Consider the following 19392-nt stretch of genomic DNA (forward strand, 5'->3'; position numbering starts at 1 on the left):
GCCAAAATAAAATTTAAATTTAAGTTTAAGAAAAATCCATTGACTCCTTCCTGCTGACTTGAAAAAAAGTTCAAATTCTTTGACCCAGTGTTCAAGGCCCTCTATAGTTTATCAGTATCTGCCCTCACCTTACTTAGCACCCACTGTTCTCCTGAAAGACTGCTCCCCTGAAGTCATTGTCCAGTCTCTGGACAATGTCATTGTCCATTGTCTCTGTTTCACCATGACCTTTCCTGTGTCTTGGCCTTTACTCATGCCATTCCACACCCCACTGAAATGAGCTTCCTACTCAGCTCCATCTATAGACATTTAGGATCCCTCAAGGCCGAATCCAGGCCTTTTTATCCACGAAATCTTTTCTGAGCATCACAAATAAAGCAACATTTCCCTTATCACAATGCTGGTAGCACAGTAACTATACCCTTTTCAAGGCATTTGTCGTTTTCTGCCTCCTCTATACTTATTTCCCCTATTTGACACTAATCTCCTTGAAAGCAAAATCCAATTCTAATTCTTATTTCTATCATGTTACGTGGTAAAAAATAGTGCTTGAATATAGTGGGTACTCCAAAAGACATTTGTTTAGTGAATGAAGCCATCCTGGAGAGCTTAACACGAGGAATGCATTGAACAAAACAATTACTAATAGAGAATAATTTATACTTGGCTTGGGCAAGCATAGATAGGTGTATAAGCCATGTTTGTGAGCAATAATTTTTTTCCTCAGAAACTTCTTTAACTTCTTCAACCATCTCCAGTCCAAAAAACTCAGGTTATCCATGCAGCATCTCTACTTGGCAGTTATGATAGCCAAAAACAGTAGAAAGGCCATTTTAGATTTCACATTTGTTGTCCTATAGACACAACCTACATGTCATAAACGAAGAAGCTCGAATGCACACTACTGCACCTTCCTTTTGGCACCTACCCCTACTACTTCATCTATACTGACCACTGCTTCAAACACAGGAGGGGGGCTTCAGACCCCTAAAATAATTAGCCAAGAAAATAGTCAATTTTGATGTAAGGAATAGTTTATTATGGTGCATTTTGACAATGAAATCAACCAGCACACAAAGCCTTGGTGTAAAATGTTAATAGCTACTGGTTCCAGCCTCTTTCTTTCTCTAATCCTTCACCTTTTTCCTGCCCTGCCCCAGCACCTTTTTCTGCCAAGGAGGCTTGCAGAAGGATTTCCTTACTTCTGTTGTATTTGTTATTTTCCATCTTCTCATTTGGAACAAAGGCTTGCTATGGTCTTGTTTTAAATTTTGTGTTGGATCAAGATGGCCATTGGTTGAAATGGAACAAAGTGAAATCCAGTCTGGAAAATGATAATACTGCTTTCCAACTTCTCATCACTGTATATTCTGCCCGCCTTGGCTCCAGAAAATTCTCCAGTTATTTCCTTTTGGCAGCACTATTTTAGTGCACTTAATAAATCTGGACTTATGAGGGCGTAGAGTAGGCTTCCCAACATTTTTTTTTACTGCTATGGACATTGCTGTTTCCTTTAGAGAGTGCTAAGTAAAACACCTCCTGCTCTTTGTCATTTCTGGCTCTGTTCTCAGTTTCAGATTTTGCTGCTCTTGGTGCTACTTCAGGGCAGGCAAAATAAGGATTCAGCTACCCAGTTTGATTCGACAGGATCCAAGGTAGTCCTGAGGACCAAAATTCCTTCCCCTCCTAGAAGACAATCAGCTTCAACCTTTAGATATATTGGGTGCTTAAAATTTCCCCATTATTATTTATCACCATCGATTATTCAACTCAAATGTCACTTTCTCCATGAAGCCTCTCATGATTTCTTCCACTCACTTCAACCTCCTGCTCCAGATGTAATTAATCAACCCCTCATCTTGGTTCTGATTAAAACTGATCATATTCTATTATACAATTAGTTTTTTATGTTTCTATCTCTCCTGCTGGACAGTGAAGGTCTCAAAGGTTAGAGCCATTTCTTATTAATCTTTGTTTCCCCAGCATCTGACATGTAGCAGAGTATCAATTAATGTTCCATGAATAAATATTGTACCTGAGATTCTATCATGCATCATTCTTTCGGATTCCTTTCCTGCAAAGCTTATTCTTAAACACAAATGCTCTTGAGTAGAATATCATGGTGTAATAATAATTCAGTAATTATTACTGGTAAACTATTAAAACATTCCTCTTGACAGGGACCAAGATCAGGATGAAAATACTAGGGGCTGGGGAGTGTGCCAAAGGATGATTTAAAAGGGAGAGAAAAGGCCCACAAAGGGAGGCAGCAAAGATTATCTGCTTGATGATTTTGGTTTTTAGGCCAAATCTATCTCTCAGCTCAAGGCCAATTTACTACAGAGAATTATGCTTTCAAAATTTTTGCCCATAGAGGATGTAGGAGTTGACTGTCACAATTAATCTAGAGATTCATTTGTATCTGCAATATAATAGGGTACACGAAACCTTGCCTAGAGCCAATATGCCTTTAGGCTGGAACTCAATAATAATGTGCCTATAAAAATGTTCCAGCTATTACCAAAAACCCTGGCAAGCTGAGCAACTATTTTCACAGCCAGCCCTCTGGGGTTCTCCAGTGACTCAGTGTGCCCCTGCTACACCCCAGCTTATTAAGCTGCTGGGTTATACAGACAGACATTAATTACTCAGAATTAAGTGCCTGCGTGTAAATGCTTATTTTGGATAATTCAGAAGGTTATTCTAAAGAAGTACCATTGACTCCCTAGTAATTTTGACTTGTGTTCAGAAAGCTTTACTTAGGAAGGCCAGTCACTCCAGTTGGATGACAATTTACTAAAAAGACATCACACTTGACTGCACTGGTTTGCTTTCCAATCTTTTGCCTTTCTCCACTCTCTGCAGGATCCTTTGCATCTAAAAAGATTGTCTCCCCAAAGATTATTTTACTCACGTATATTAGCACCTCTGAAAAAAAGTCTCAATAAATATCTGAGTCACTCTGCAACTGGCCATTGCATTGCTAACACAAACAATGTTTCTGAGCAGCCGTGTTATGGTACTTACAGTAGAGGGTCTGCTTAAGAATCAGAAGACAAAGATCAAACTCCTAACTCCCCTCATCACCACAGCTACTGCTCTTGGTATCAGCAGGCTTCCTGGAACCAGGGAGATTTGAATGTTTGAGCACAATCTTTTCTACACGTCAAATGTATCATTTAAATTTTCTGCCCAAAAATACAGTGGTTCTTCTTTGATGTCTGAATCAAATTTAAATTTTCCTGTTAGGTGGCACTCCTCATACTCAGCCCTTGCCAACATATTGGCATTAAGATTAATATTGGAAAATTAACCTGTAAAATCCACATATTATCATAAAGATCTAAAAAGTCACCTTGACGAGACGACAACTTCCAAGACTATGAGTCTCTACTGTAAACCTGATTTGGCTATAAGGACTACATCATTACAATCGGAAAGCTCTTTTCTTCCCCCCTTACCTTACCTTTGGCATGTTACTTAACTTTTTGTACTTGTTTCCTCTGCTTTATAATGATAATAATACTGGCTATCTCATAGGATTGTTTGGGGTATTTATCAGTGAAAGGATATACTTAAAACAGTGTCTGGCTCATAACAGGCACTCAATAAATGTTAGGAATTACTATTAACATCCATAGCACATATAATCAAATTGAAGCACAAATATGTGCCTTACATTATGAATGAAAAGGACATATACTCATGAAATTTCAGAATACCAGAGATGAAGAAAGGAGTCTAGTAGAGAGGGAAAATTCAGATTATGTACAAAGAATTGGAAATCAGAATGATATCAGACTTCTCAACAATAACCACTGAAGCTACAAAAGGATGGAAAAACACCTTAAAAATTCTGAGAGAAAGTGACTTTCAACTTGGAATTGTGTGTAAAAACAACCTAACTATCTAGTGTGATGGAAGAATTGCACATTATCATCAATGTCCTCAGAGAGAAAAGATAATGCATCTATAAAAGAAAAACAGGATGCTGTGAAAAGGGAAACTGAGTGAACAAGGAGAGGAAGGAAGAGTGATAGAGGGAGAGAATTCTTGAAAAAAAATTTAATTAATATAAAATAAGTACTTATTCAAAAATAAGTACTGGAATCTAAGGTCAAGAAAATATCTTAGAAAATAGGGGAAATAATAAGTCAAAAGACAATATGAGATCAAAGAAAATTAACCAATTCAGGAACAACATTCAACTAATAGTAGCTCCAAAGAAATAGAAAATAGAAAGAAAGGGAATAAAGTTATCAAACAAAAAAAACTATTGCTCACCAGAACTGAAAAACATCAACGTCCAGATTAGAACATTCCATCTCACACTTTATCATGGGTGAAACAAAAAATACTATGACTGAAAAAGGCATATAATCAGGAAAATTCAGAAGCATTGTAAAAGAAAAACACCCTACATGACATATAATAGGAAATCAGAATGACTTCAGATAACGCAACAGCAACTACTGGAGATAGAGGAAAATGGAATAATGGAAGAATGCCTTAACCATTCAGATGCACAACAATCTATTCATCTAGTGTGAAGATAGAATAAACACATTTTCAGACCTGCAGGTCAAAAATTCTATCTTCCTCATACCTCTTTAGACATATCTACCAAGGATTCTGTCCAGCAAATGAATGTATGCTCCAATGAAACCACAACAGAATGAGATTTTGGATCTAGGAGATGAGTTCTATTATAATTTAATAACAAAGGAAAATCCTATTTTGAGAGAGGAGGAAATTCCAGGAAGACAGCAGTGAAGCAGGCCTGGAATTAAAGGTAAGTGGGATAAAGAAAACAGATGACTCTAAGAGACTGGTATCTAAGGGGAAATTGAACTGACACTTATATGATTGTTTGAGCTTTTGTAAATAAAGTTAAAAGGCAATTGGCAGATCTATTGGAACATTTGGGAAAAATTAGTAATAGACACGTAGAAAACCAACCAAATGAAAACTAAAACAACCCACATTCACAGCATGATTTCTAAATTCCATTCTCTAATAGAAGGAACTAAACTTTTGGAGAAATGGCTGATTCTAGGGCTAAGAAGAGAAAATACAAGATGAGACTGCAGCATCTTTTTTTTAAATTCATTTTTTATTGAAGTGGCATTGGTTTATAATATTTTTCTCTAATCATAAAAACAAACCCATATTGAGGGACATTTTACAAAACACCTGACCAGTACTCCTCAAAACTCAACATCGTGAAAAGCAAGGAGAGACTGAGAAACTGTAACAGACCAGATGAGAGTACAGAGACATCACAACTAAATGGAATGTAGCACAGTGGATGGAATTCTGGAACTGAAAAAAAGACACTAGTGGAAAAACTAGTGAAATACAAATGAAGTTTGAAGTGTACTTAATAGCAATGTACCAATGTTGGTTTCTTAGTTCTGACAATGTATCATGATAATGTAAGATGATATTAGTGGAAACTAGGTAAAAAGTATATGGAAATATTCTTTACTATCTTTGCAACTTTCCTAGAAATCTAAAATTATTCCAAAATTAAAGGTTTATTTTTTAAAAAGCACCCATTAACTCCAAGAAATCAAACATTTGTATAAGAAGAAAATATAGTTCAGTACACTACTTGGCTCTGCAGTAAATAATACTTATATTGTCACGGTAAAATGATTCCAAATACTGATTTAACCAAAATTTATGACATCACTATGATGGAAGGAAGGGAGGGAAGAGAGTAGACTTCAATTGCATTTACCACAGGGAGTCAATAGATAATGTATAATATTAATAAACTAAGAAATAGAGATGTAAGTATGTTATTTTCAAATATGAAGAAAAATACCGTTAAAAATAGCTATAAGAAATGGTGTTGGGAAAACTGGACATCTACATGTGAAAGAATGAAAGTAGACCATGATCTCGCACCATACAGAAAAATTAACTCCAAATGGATTAAAGATTTGTATGTAAGAACTGAAACTATAAAAATCCCAAGAAGAAAATATAGGCAGTACACTCTTTGACATTGGTCTTAGCCACATCTTTTCAAATACCATGTCTACTTGAGTAAGGGAAACAAAAGAAAAAGTTAACAAATGGGACTACATCAGACTAAAAAACTTCTATAAAGCAAAGGAAACCATCAACAAAATGAAAAGACAACCCACCAACTGGGAGAAAATACTTGCAAATCATTTATCAGACAAGGGGTTGATATCTAAAGTTTATAAAGTACTCACACAACTCAACAACAACAACAACAAAAAAGCAGCCTGATCGAAAAATGGGCAGAGGATATGAACAGACATTTTTCAAAGGAAGATATGCAGATGGCCAACAGGCACATGAAAAGATGCTCAACATCACTAATCATTAGGGAAATGCAAATCAAAATTATAATGAGATATCACCTTACGCCAGTCAGAATGGCTGTAATTACCAAGACCAAAAACAACAAATGTTGGAGAGGATGTGGAGAAAAGGGAAGGCTCACACACTGCTGGTGGGAATGCAAACTGGTGCAGCCACCATGAAAAACAGCATGGAGATGCTTCAAACAACTAAAAATAGAAATACCATATGACCCAGCTATCCCACTGCTGGGTATCTACCCAAACAACTTGAAATCAACAATCCAAAGTAACATATGTACACCTATGTTCATTGCAGCACTATTCACAATAGCCAAGACATGGAAACAATCCAAGTGCCCATAGACCAATGATTGTATAAAGAAGATGTGAGATATATATATATATATACTCAGCCATAAAAAAGACAAAATCATCCCATTTGCAACAACATGGATGGACGTGGAGGGTATTATGCTAAGTGAAATAAGTCAGACTGAGAGAGACAAACACCGTAAGATTTCACTCATATGTGGAATATAAACAAACACATGGACAAAGAAAACAGTTCAGTGGTTACCAGGGGAAGGGGGGTGGAGGGTGGGTACAGGGGGTAAAGAGGAGCAACTATGTGGTGACAGACAAGAAATAATGTACAACTGAAATTTCGCAATGATGTAAACTATTATGAATCTCAATTAAAATAAAATTAAATAGGGGCTTGCCCAGTGGCGCAGCAGTTAAGTTCGCACGTTCCGCTTCTCGGCGGCCTGGGGTTGTCCAGTTTGGATCCCAGGTGTGGACATGGCACTGCTTGGCAAAAGCCATACTGTGGTAGGCGTCCCACATATAAAGTAGAGGAAGATGGGCATGTATGTTAGCTCAAGGCCAGTCTTCCTCAGCAAAAAGAGGAGGATTGGCAGTAGTTAGCTCAGGGCTAATCTTCCTCAAAAAATAAGTTAATTAAATAAATAAACATATATATAAAACAAAAAAAAAAACAAAATGCGTGAAAGCCAAGATGTAAAAAAGGGCAAGACACACAAGAAATCATATGGTGACTGGCTGGGCTGGAGAATAAGCAAAAGGGAGATGGTTAATGATTCAGAAGTTCTTAGTATCAAGCTACGATGGCTTCCTTCATGTTTTAACCGTCAGTCTCTTTTAAAAAAATTATTTTATTGAGATCATATTAGTTTATAAGATCATGTAAATTTTAGGTGTACATTATTATATTTCAACTTCTTTGTAGACTGGATCATATTCACCACCAAGAGTCTAGCTTTTATTCATCACCATACCTATGTGTCCCTTTCCGCCTTTCACCCTCCCCCTACTCCCTTCCCCTGTGGGAACCGCCAATCTGTTCTCCTTATCTATGTGTTTGTTTATCTTCCACATGAGAGTGAAATCATATGGCGTTTGTCTTCCTCTGTCTTGCTTCTTTCACTTAGCATAATACTCTCAGGTCCATCCACGTTGTCGCAAATGGCACAATTTTGTCTTTTTTTTAATTAACGGTCACTCTTTTAGCCTTAAGGTTAAGAGTGAGACTAAAGTTAGACTACCTAATTCAAATTTCAACTCTGCAACTGTGGGGAAAATACTGAACCTTTATGTGCCTTGGTCTCTTCACCTGTTAAATGATGAAAGTAATTGTATATCCTTCATAGCAGTGTAGTGAGGATTAAATGAGATAATACATTAAAATGCATAAAACTGTGCCTTGTGCATAAAGTGCTCAATAGAAGTGCTGGCTATGATTGCTTCTTGCTTCAGTAGTCACGAAATAAAGTTGGTGAGCTTCTCCAGCTTGACGCTGTGTGTCTTTGTAGTGAAGCTAACTGGTTGGAAGCAGGAGATGCTGACATTATATTTTCGTGGAGTCCGGCTTAGCAACAAGGAAGGCAGGCGTTTATCATCTAGCTGTCCCACAGCAAACCTGATTGGTCCCACAGAGTCAATCTCTTTCTTTAGCAATGTGAACGAGAACAATAGGCTATTACTGTACTACCTTACATCCAAACACCAACTCTGTTACATTGCTTTGATTCATTATTCATTCTTTTATTTGGTCAAACATTTTATTGACACTTACCATGAGAAAGGAACTCTGTTAAGCCCTGTGTCAGACATAAAAATATAGAATTTGGTCCTAATTACCTCTTGCTTTGGGCTCTTGGAACAGCACCATTACGTATCTCCCTCCCTCTGTCTCTTGCCTGTCTAATTCAATTTATATAAAGCTCCAGATAACTCTTTTTAGAGTGTAAAATTTGGATCATGTAGTTTCAGTTCAAAAATCATTTGTAAAGGTTCTGTCCTTCCCAAATAAAGTTCAAACTTACAAACTTGTCAGTTAAGGTCGTCCAGCACCTGACCTGAATCCACAGTTCTTATCTCTGTTTATAATTTTACCATGAAACTCACGTCGACCCTGAATTCTGCTGCCTCCAAAGATTCCCACACTCTGTTTACTCCATTTGGAATCCCTCCACCTACTAAAATACTATTTATCTTCATAGATCAGGTCAAAAACCACTTTCTCCTTAAAACCTGCATTCGTCTCATCCATCCATTCCACTAACAAATATGTGTTGAGCATTTCTCATGTTCCAGGTACTACACTGAGTGCAAGAGATACACAAATGAATGATGTAAGGCTCCAGCCCTTGAGTAGCTCAGTCTTGTGAGGGGAGACGAAAGATAATCAAGTAAGAGTGACTTGAGTAGAAATATTTATACAATGAAAGTAACCATAGAAGAATTGTCATTGTGACCTGGAGGGTTCAGGAGTGGTTTCAAAGAAGAATTGGCACTTGGGCTAAGTGTTGAATAGGCATTTACTAGACAAGCAACGTGGTACATGGCATACAAGGTGGTGAGGGCAGCATGAGCCAAAGAACAGGGCAGGTAACCATATGACAGCCTCAGAGATTGTTAATAAATAGGTTTGGCATGGAGAATGAGGAATGAGCAGGAGAGAAGGGCAGGGCTGGCCTTATGTGCCATACTAAGACACAAGACCTTTTTCTGGGAGACATGAGAGGTATTAAAAAGCTTTAAATAAGGAAGTGATATAATGAAATATAGATTTTAAAACACATGCCATTCTCTGGCAGCAGGATAAAGGATGAACTGTAGGGGAGCCCGATGATGGAGGAAGGGAGACTTGTTAGGATTCTATTCCAGTTTTCCAGTGAGAGATGAGAAAGCCCTGACCAAAGCGGTGGCAGGAGACACACAGTGGAGCGAGCAAATTGAGAAATGGTGAAGGAAGAACTGAGAGGATTTGGTCACGGTTTGGATGTTAAAGGATAATGAAAATGAGAATTGGAGAATGACTCCCAGAGCCACAATCTCTCAGAGGTCTGTCTTCTAAGTAGGGAGGGCAGCATTTGCTACCAAGATATAATATAGAAAAAAAGATTAACAGGTGCATGTTGACAATAAATTTTTGTAATTAAGAGGAGCAGTTTCAGTGACTTCCTCAACCCTGAGCATCTATTTCAAAGTGGCTTTCTATGTCCAGTTATGGAGAGGAGGATAAGAGGCTTAAATCTCTAAAAACTTTAACTTCTGCCTCTCCAAGTATCCTGTTAAAAATATGCATACCTTATTGGAGGAGACTATGCTCCATTCATTGTGAATTCCTCAAGGTACCTTATAAAATTAATTGACTCCAAACAAAATGGGCCTGAAAATTCTGAATTACAAAAATATCATAGAGTTTACTATTTTCATTGGTCAAATGCACTGAGTAGTTTAGGGCTCACTTTTCACTTGATTGTAGGTAACCCAACTACTATGTCAATGAATCTGAGGCAAAGCTAAACACCAAATATTGTTTGAACACCTATTACGTGTCAAACAATTTCACCAACTACAAAATACAGCACTAGGACACAACATCCCTCTAAGGTAGATTTAATGGCACACGAGGTTCAAAATAAGAACTTGCCCAAGATCCAGTAACAAGTATTTACTGGTAGACTCTGAATGCAAACCCAACCAAACCAAGCTCTGTTGGTAGCCCATCCCGTCTCTGAAGTACCAGAACCAGTGCAACAAAGAAGGGGATTTAAAGGTCTGTACTGAACAGCATGGGCATATAAATCAGGTGGCAGATCAGAAAAAGCAAGTGTTTTGGTCACAGCGCATTTAGGCAGGAGCAGGGGGATTTAGGTGTTAGTAGGTAGATACAGCTGAAAGCTAGTATCTTTTTGCTGGAAAACAAAATTTGCAGCACGTAAAATATCCAGAATATTTGAAGCAGTGAAAGAAAAAGATGACCAACCCATTGAAAAGTGGGTAAAAGAACAGAACCAGAATTCCATAGAGTAGAAAAGACAAATGGCCATTAAACACATGAAAAGATAATCAACCGCATTAATCATCAAAAAGATGCAAATTAAAATACTACAGCAATATCAAATTTTATACCCACTAGATCAACAAAAATTTGAAAAGTTGAAAGCTAAGAGGTGGCAAGGATATAAAGCAATTCTCATTCATTCATAGAGGGAGTATAAGTTGGTGCCACCACTTTGAAAAAGCTTGATGTTACCCAGAGAATCTAAACATGCTTACACTTTGTGACTAGAAATTCAACTCTCACATATGTGCACACCCTGGAGAGAAATTCTTGTACATGTGTGTATGAAGAGACCTGTGCAAATGTCCAAAGCAACATTGTTTATAGAAACAAAAAAACGGAAAAAACCTAATACCTATAAGTAATAAAATGGATAAATAAATTGTGGCACATGCGTAAAATGGAGCTGTACGTAATACTGGAAATAGAGTTATCCACAGCATTAACATGGATGAATCGCAAAAGCAAATGTTTAGAGAAGCGAGTCACAAAGAACACACACAATATGATACACTTCATATAAAATTTGAAAACAGGCAAAACGAAAGAATCTGTCTCTTAGGGATCCATATATAGGTGATAAAATTATGTAAAAAGCAAGAAAATATTACACAAAATTTAGGATAGTGACTATTTCTGAGTTATGATCAGGAAGGAGCCTAGAGGGGCTTTTCAGTCTTTGATAATGTTCTAGTTTCTAAATCGAGAGTTGAATGCAAGATGTTTGCTTTATTATTCTCTAAATGGTAGATATATTTTATAGATTTTCATATTATGGTTTATTCACAATGAAAACTCTTAGGCAATAATGAGCTTGAACTAAAGGAGGAACAACTGCACATTTTCCCAAAGGATTCCTGCGGGATCTTTGCCAGCATGTGGTCCAGCATAAGTGGGCTTCAGGAAGCAGGCTCTCCCACAGGTGCCAGCAGGAGAGGGAGAAAGCACTCATGGCAATTGTCCATGGTGATTAGGATCGAGGGCAGAGGGCTGCTTCCTAGAGCTGAAACCTCTCCACACCTGTCTGCTGTAATCCCAAACCTGAGACGGCAAGCAAGGAAACAAAGTTTAGTACTTCAGTGACCAGCGATCAGAACCCGTGATGTGATCATGGGAGAAAATGAGCAAAAGGACTATCATAGAGAATCCAAGTGGAATGGTCAAAATTCGAATACTCTTGCCTTTGCCAGTCTTCTCTTCCCACCTTGCTTGTAAACCACTCAAAGCCAAAGTCTGTCTTCTACTTTCTTCTACTTTTCGTAACTTTTCTTTCATACCCCAGATAGCTTTTGAGTAAGAATATACTGTGTCTGTCCAGCAATGGGATAGAATACTTGATAAATACATAAGGTCACTCCCGAAAGAGTATGGGCCACTCTGAATAACTTGCTTGAGACATATTCACTTTCCAGCCAGCAGCATTGATCAACTCCCAAATGCTGCTGTTTTGGAAGGAATTTTGTAAACCTCTTTTTATGAGTCACACAGACATGCAAATGTGCAAAACCAACCTGTTGACTTTAGAGTCATTCCTGCAGTTTTACTAGAACAGGGATTATTCATTTTTATCAGCACTGGGTTCACTAGTATTACACAGAATAACAGTGCTTCCGAGAGAAGAATGTTTTGTTCCATTAGTGTTAATTGAAGATTGCCCTTTGGGCTTCAAAATCAATTCCAAGTTGCGTGCATGTTTTAAAGCCCATGAGCAGCTGTGGTGTGATGAGAAGAGCTCCAGAGTTGGAGTTAGAAGTACTGAGTCTGAGCTCAGGTCTGCCGCTTCCCAGCTGTGCTACCTTGAACAGGTCCCAGTGTCTCTAGATCTTTCTTCCTGAAAGATTGATCTTTAAGAGTTGTCTAACTTTCTAAAATAGTTGCTGGAAGGACCAAATAAGAATTATGTGAAATCACTTTCTAAACTCTTAAACACTGTGTAAATGAAAGGAGTCTTAATTCTAAGCCCAGAAAGCATACATTGAGTTTCTCTTATAAGAGATCAGGCTTTGGGGTTAGAGATCTTTAATGCCCCTTTCTAGACTTACTAGCTGATTCCAGACAAGTAACGTAATCTCTCTCAACTTTGGTTTCCTCAGCTGTAAGATTGGATTAGTTAATAGTACCTATCTCTTGGTGTCACAGTAAAAGATTAAATAAGATAATGCAGGTAAATACTTAGACCTATCCCTGGACACAATAAGTGCAAAATAAATGTTTGTTGCTGTTGTGTGCAATGAAAATCCTTTCTTGGGCTCACCCACACAATTTAGACATTCTCTCTTTCTAAGATCATGAGTTCGTTCATAAAATTACTGAAAACTGTATTCTTCTTAAAATTGAAAAATGAACACAGTGAACACACATACATAAACATATCCAAAGATCACTTATTCAACAAATAGCTACAATTTTTGAGCCTATATCTCCGTTGCCAGGACTGTGCTAGACATTTGACAAACATTAACTAATTTAGTCTTCACAACAAGCCTACCAGGGGGTTATTGCTGCCAATTTTTAGAAAAGAAAGCTAGCCTCAGGAAGGTTACAGAATTTGCCTGCAGTCGCACAGCAAGTCAGAGATAAAGCCAAAACTTCAATTTAAGTATTCTGTCTGACTGCGAGGCCCATAATAGTCTTTCCTTTTTCTTTCATCTTCTTGTCTTTCATTTTATTTTCCATCCTTTCTTCCCCTTCTTTCATTGATCAAAGTTTTAGTATAACAGTAATCTAACTAAATGCAAATAGTTTATAGTTTATACTGATTAATGCAAACAATATCAGCTTGTCTTGAATTGTTTGTGCTGTTGGTACATGAACCACTGAACAAAATAAAGATGAAGCAGGTAAAACATAAGCTGTGCTACTCTAAAGGGGACTTTGTTCTAAAACGGGACAGAGACCCCCCTCCAATGGGGACTTTCTTCCACTGTGACAGATACTTAGGAATGAGGTGCCTGTGTGGGATAGGGCCAGGAGTTGGCTTTGCTGTAGCACAACTTCTTTTTCATATTTAGGCCAATCTAGTCATAGTTCAGTCACTGCTGATTCCACACATTGAGAAACAGAACTTTGAGAATTTACCACCATTCATCATTCAAGCATTGATCAAATATTGATTGAACACCACTTTTGACAAAGGGATGGTATTAAGTGCTAAAGATAAAAATGTAGCAGACCCCTTTTTGGGGGCAAGATGCAGAGTAGGACCTGACTTCTCACATGGTGCATTATTTGGATTGAGATCTGAACTTTCCTGTGATTGAATTTCTTTTAATGAAGAAGATATATGGTGAAAAATAAGTATCGTGAGGAAAATCAGATCTCTTTAGTGATTCTAATGTGGTAAACTCTGCTATGGACATTTACAAAAACCTTTATTCTAATGATATCTTCATGCTTTGAGAGAAAAAAACACCATAGTTGTTGCACAACTGAAACAGCTTCAAGCAGAAATGGACCAATTGTGGAAACGTTTGAACATCACAGCACTACAAGGTCAATGGCAGTCAACAAGAGGTGGCTGGATGCTGTTTGACCACCTAGCTGACCAGCAGAGTATTAAGCAGAAACATTTAGATAGGATCTCAGGTTTGCAAAATTCCAGTATGAATGTGCCAACTACTCAGGAGCAGCAAGGTATCTTTACTTTTTTAGAGAGTTTGATTCAGTAATGGATAGAAATGCTTTGGGTTCACTCTGAGGAAAATGGGCCTCTGAAATCTTCACGCAGCCATGCAAGGCCTTACATAATGAAAAGAGACCACAGATCCATAGATAAAAAAAATTCTGTCATTCCTCTACTCTTGTCTCATCAGCAGTGAACATGGCTCATTCACTGGTCTCTTTGTTCTCTTCAGTCAGCCCCAAGGCAGTTAATAACATTATTAATCTTTTCATTTACCAGCCACAGTATCTTAAAGCACTTCAGACCATATGTGCACATATTCTCCACTATTTGACTATGGTAGTCATAAAAAAGATGTTGGAAAATGCAAGCAGGTGCTAAAACACCTAGTCAAAGTTATTTAATAAGAGTCTTCCACATATAAAGACCCTATTTCCGTTTGTTGAATGAGTTTGATAGGGCCAGGGAGATGTGAGTAGGTGTTTGTGGATGACTTCTTCTTGGTGGCTGGTCTTGAGAATTCCTTGAAAACGCTGCTCCCTTCATATTTGAGAACTTTGGCTGCATCTAGCAGTGTATCAGCATTAAATATGTTGGCAGATAAACTTAACATGACCCCAGAAGAAGCTGCGAGGTATGTTCTGAATTTATTAGAAATGCAAGATTGATTCTAAAATAGATCCTGTGATGATGGGCAGTCTCGCCTCATCCACGAGTAATCAAAAAGAACAAAGTCTCTCATGTGCAAACCAGATATTGAACATAAATATGAAGAAAAATCTTTATCAGAATGACAAGTCAGATGCTCTAAATTGGGTAACTAAGGACTCTGGCTCTGCAATGAAGTGAATGGGTCCCCCCCAAAACTTGTATGTTAAAACCCTAATCCCAGTGTGATGGTATTTGGAGGTGGGGCCTTTGGGAGGTGATTAGGTCATGAGGGTGGAGCCCTCATGAATGGGGTTAGTGCCCTTATAAGGAGAAGCCAGAGAGCTAGCTCACTCTTTCCACCATGTGAGGGTACAAAAAGAAGTCAGCCATCCGCAATCCAGAAAAAGGCCCTCACTAGGACCTGAGCAAATTCACACAATGATCTCGGATTTCCAGCCTCCAGAGCAGTGAGAAATTTCTGTTCTTTATAAGCCACCCAGTCTATGGTAGTTTGTTATAACAGTTCAGACTGACTGACAGGCCCTTACTGAAGAATTATAATAGAAATATTTATAAATTTCAACATCATAAACTCATTATAAATAGTATGATATACATTTTAGAAGTAACCAAAATATTGTGTAGAAATTTGGGGACTGGAGAATAAATCAGACCTGAGGCCTATCCTTGACCTAATAGAGAAGACAAAACACATAAACAACTATAATGCAAGATAGAAATTAAAATGGAGTTCGGTTCTATAGGGTTTCAGGAGAGGAGAAATTCCTTAAATCAGGAGAAATCAATGGAAGATTTACGAAGGAAGGGGTGTTTGATCTGGGCATTGAAGGATGGTAGGATTTGATACAAAGAGAAGGGAGGAAAGAGAAAAAGAAAGCAAAGGTACAGGGGAGACCTGGCTGCTATAGAGCAAACTAGCCCTTTAACTCGATTGGAAAACATGTGAAGAACAGTAGGCAGCGTTAGCGCAAGAAGTTAAGCAGAATCAAATCACAAAGGACCTGAAGCCTGGTCACAACATGGCACGAAGCAGCCCTGCTCCAGCTCCCCTTCTAGCCTTCCTCTGTTTCTGACAGGATTCTTTCCAGAAAGGTCCCATTTATGGCTCCCCACTCAATGCTGTGGCCTTGTTTAAATCAGGCCTGACACCCAACACCTCTCTCCTATCTTCCCCAAGATTTCGCTTCTAGCCTTGACAGGATGCATGGCCACAGAGCGGCCTAAGCACCAAGTTCCCACTTTTGCAGATCTCACCGAGAGACTTGTAGTGTGGCAGCTTGCCAGGCCCTGATCACTTAGCCAGGGGAGCCCACCTTGTGGGAGTTAATCTGACGTGCAGAGTGAGCCGCGAGGCTCCCTCTCCAAAGGCACTGCTAGGGCGTCAGCACTAAATTGTACCTGACATTTAATTCCAGCTTTGGGCAGTTCCATGTGAAACTTGACTTCAGTGAGACATTGATCAGCCCCACAGCTCTTCATGAGCTTTGACACAATCAATTTTCTCCAGTGGATTGGGCGATCATTAGCTGACTTACAGAAAGGCCTGGGTCACGCACAGCTTTCTGCAGGCCTCAGAAATGCACGCCGGGAGGAAATGATGAAAAATTGCTGCTGGCAAGTGACTGCCCCCTTCTCTACAGAACATAGCCAACAAGAGTCTATGAAGAGCAGTCCCATCTTCAATCTCATCACCCCAGAAATCTGGATCTTTGGGAGGGTTAAGGAAATCATCCAGCTGCTTTAGGGAAAGGGATTGAAGTTGGATGAGACTGCTCACTCGAGATGTCCTTTACAAAACCATGCCTTATTTTCCCAAACATCCTTAACTTACTCTCTCCATCTTTACTTATCTAGAACTGTCTAGAGACGGAACGAAAAATAAGGCACGTGATTAGTGTGGGTCCAGATAACTTACTGTAAGGTTTTGGTCAGTGAATCAACAAACACTTATGGGTTCCTAGAAACACTGCAAAGGAAAAACAGGTTTTTAAGCCACTAACTCCCACCCTTATATGGAGAACTGCCTTGCAATAAGACAATGTGGATAATTTCTGTATTATATGATTCATTAGATACAAAAAGGCTTGTTTCTCCCAAAACATGAACCACACTATCAGAAACCATGTCAAGGATTGATGCCAATGCTGTGCCCAGTGGTCACTGAGTACCTGCCACATGATCAGCACTCATTAAAATAATCATTGAATGAATGGATGAATAATTCGGGTATCATATTCCTGATATTGGAGTATTTCCTGTGGTAAAAGTGTTACTAGAAGTGTTTCTAGAAAGTTCCCATTAAAAAAACATAAATGCTAGCTTATTTGCACACCTGTGTATATTAGCACAGCATAGCATATATTCATTAAGTATTTCCTAGTGATTGAAACTTGCTTATTCAGTCATTTTGGAATGTGAAGTGACAGGCAAATTTTAAGGTGAAGGAGCAACCTCTGGAGACACAGGTACAATCTGCAGGAAGCTAAGAGTCACCTGGCTACAGCATTCTTGGGGAGTATGTGTGCTATCTTCCCTACCTGGGCAACTGGGGGCTTTGTAATCATACAGATAGGTCCTACCCACTGCCCATGACTTGAAAGACTGTTGATTAGTGTTCTCTAAGCATGTCTCCTGTTCTTCCTTACCTAAACTCACAGGTCCTTCTGCATCCTCATGAGGAGATGCAGTTTTCAGTGGTTTGAGGGAAGCTCTGTGGGGCCTTAACTAAATGGGCTTTGAATTACCTCCTCAGAGAAAGCTGGCACCTCCTAAAGCAGACTAAATCTACCGGAAACTGGCAGATGGTACAAAACAGGCCAGGCTCAGCTTTAGTAGGCACTCAGGGTTCAAGAGGGTCTGCAACATACCAGGCATTTAGTAGATATTCAATAAACTTTGCTGAGAGAATTAATTTCATTTCATTAGGTATTCTAAAATATATTTTATTACTTGTAGAACAGATGTTCTCATATTTTAAAGCACATGCCAGAGGGGAAAGAACTTTAAATTTGAAATTAAAACACATAGATTTCAATCCTGGCTCTGCCCATCTTGGACACGTCCTTAACTTCTCTGGCTTCAGTTTCCTCAGCCATAAAGTGAGTATGATAGCTTTGCTGCCTTCCTTGAAGAGCTTGTATAGAGATTAAACAAGATAATAAATATGAAAACTCTGAGGAAAACGGTAATTTACTGGATATATAAAATGCAAGCTTTCATTAGTATATAAATTATATATTTAACAGTGCAAATAATTTGTATTTGAAGTTTAGGCGGTATTGTTAGTATGCAATTTCATGAATACTGCTGAAAATCCCTAATTGGCAAAAAGCATGCTGCTTAAAGTTAAGGGACACAGTCGTAATTCAGATAGGATTCTGATCTCACCTGTCCCATTCTCAGTATGATCTTGAAAAAGTCACTTAGCTTCTTGAAGCTTCAATTGCTCCATCTGTTAAAATTAATAATACCTGTCCTGTTTATCTCATAGATGCTGGTGAAAGTCAATTCAGATGACAGGTAGGAATACACTTTGAAAAGTATTAAGGACAATAAAAATGTAAGTTACCTTTTGTGTTTTTCTTTTAAAAATGGTGGAACCTTCCTTTGATATAGTTCAAAGAAAAAAAACACATTTCCTCCGTTGATCTAAGAGTCTCCTCTGAATATGAATTCTGGCTCAGGGACTGGCTGCGTCTGAACACAGCTCATCTGTTCATTCAGAAAGGCTAGGAAGCATGCACAACAATATGGAAAAACTTCAGCTATAGGTATTGGCCAGGATTTATTCAAAGTATTCAATGCAGTGGAAATAAGTAAAGTAATAGCCCTGGCTTCCACAATCATTCTCAGGTAACCACCCAAGCACAATGTCTCCTTTAGAAAGGAACAAACTCACCAGCCATGGTCCACTGTATCCATTAGGTCAGTAACACCAGCAACAGTAACAAACCCCCAACTCTCTGCAGCTTAACACAACTAAGGCTTATTTCTTATTTATATCACAGGCCAATACAGGTTGGGTGGCTCTCCTTTACGCATAGGTGGAAACACTCCGTGATGCCATTCTTCATTAAGACAGGTGGGATGAGATGGGATGGGATGGGATGGGATAGGATGCAATGGTAAGAGATGAGATAGGCTGGGTAAACTGACTTCTTACAAACGTCTATATACCACGCAGCACCTGCACAGTGTCTAGCTAGTAACAAATGAGAAATATGTGTCTGTTAAATAACATAACAAAAGAATGACAGGAGAGAATGACTGTCCAAGGACGATGTCTCTTTCACCAAACATAGGCTTAAGTTGTGTGGTTCTTAGCAGACTAGGACTGTGAAAGAATCAATGAGGCTTAAGGATGGGATGAGGTGGAGCGGTGACCC

The 19392-nt window shown here is 38.6% G+C and overlaps 1 pseudogene; it reads left to right on the forward strand.

Annotated features, from left to right (window-relative positions):
* The window catches only part of LOC124229859 (eukaryotic translation initiation factor 3 subunit E-like), a 123323-nt pseudogene extending 108139 nt beyond the window's left edge, over window positions 1-15184 (forward strand).
* The last annotated feature ends 4208 nt before the right edge of the window (window positions 15185-19392 follow it).

This window comes from Equus quagga, chromosome 18 (genome assembly GCF_021613505.1).
Source record: "Equus quagga isolate Etosha38 chromosome 18, UCLA_HA_Equagga_1.0, whole genome shotgun sequence".
NCBI lineage: Eukaryota > Metazoa > Chordata > Mammalia > Perissodactyla > Equidae > Equus > Equus quagga.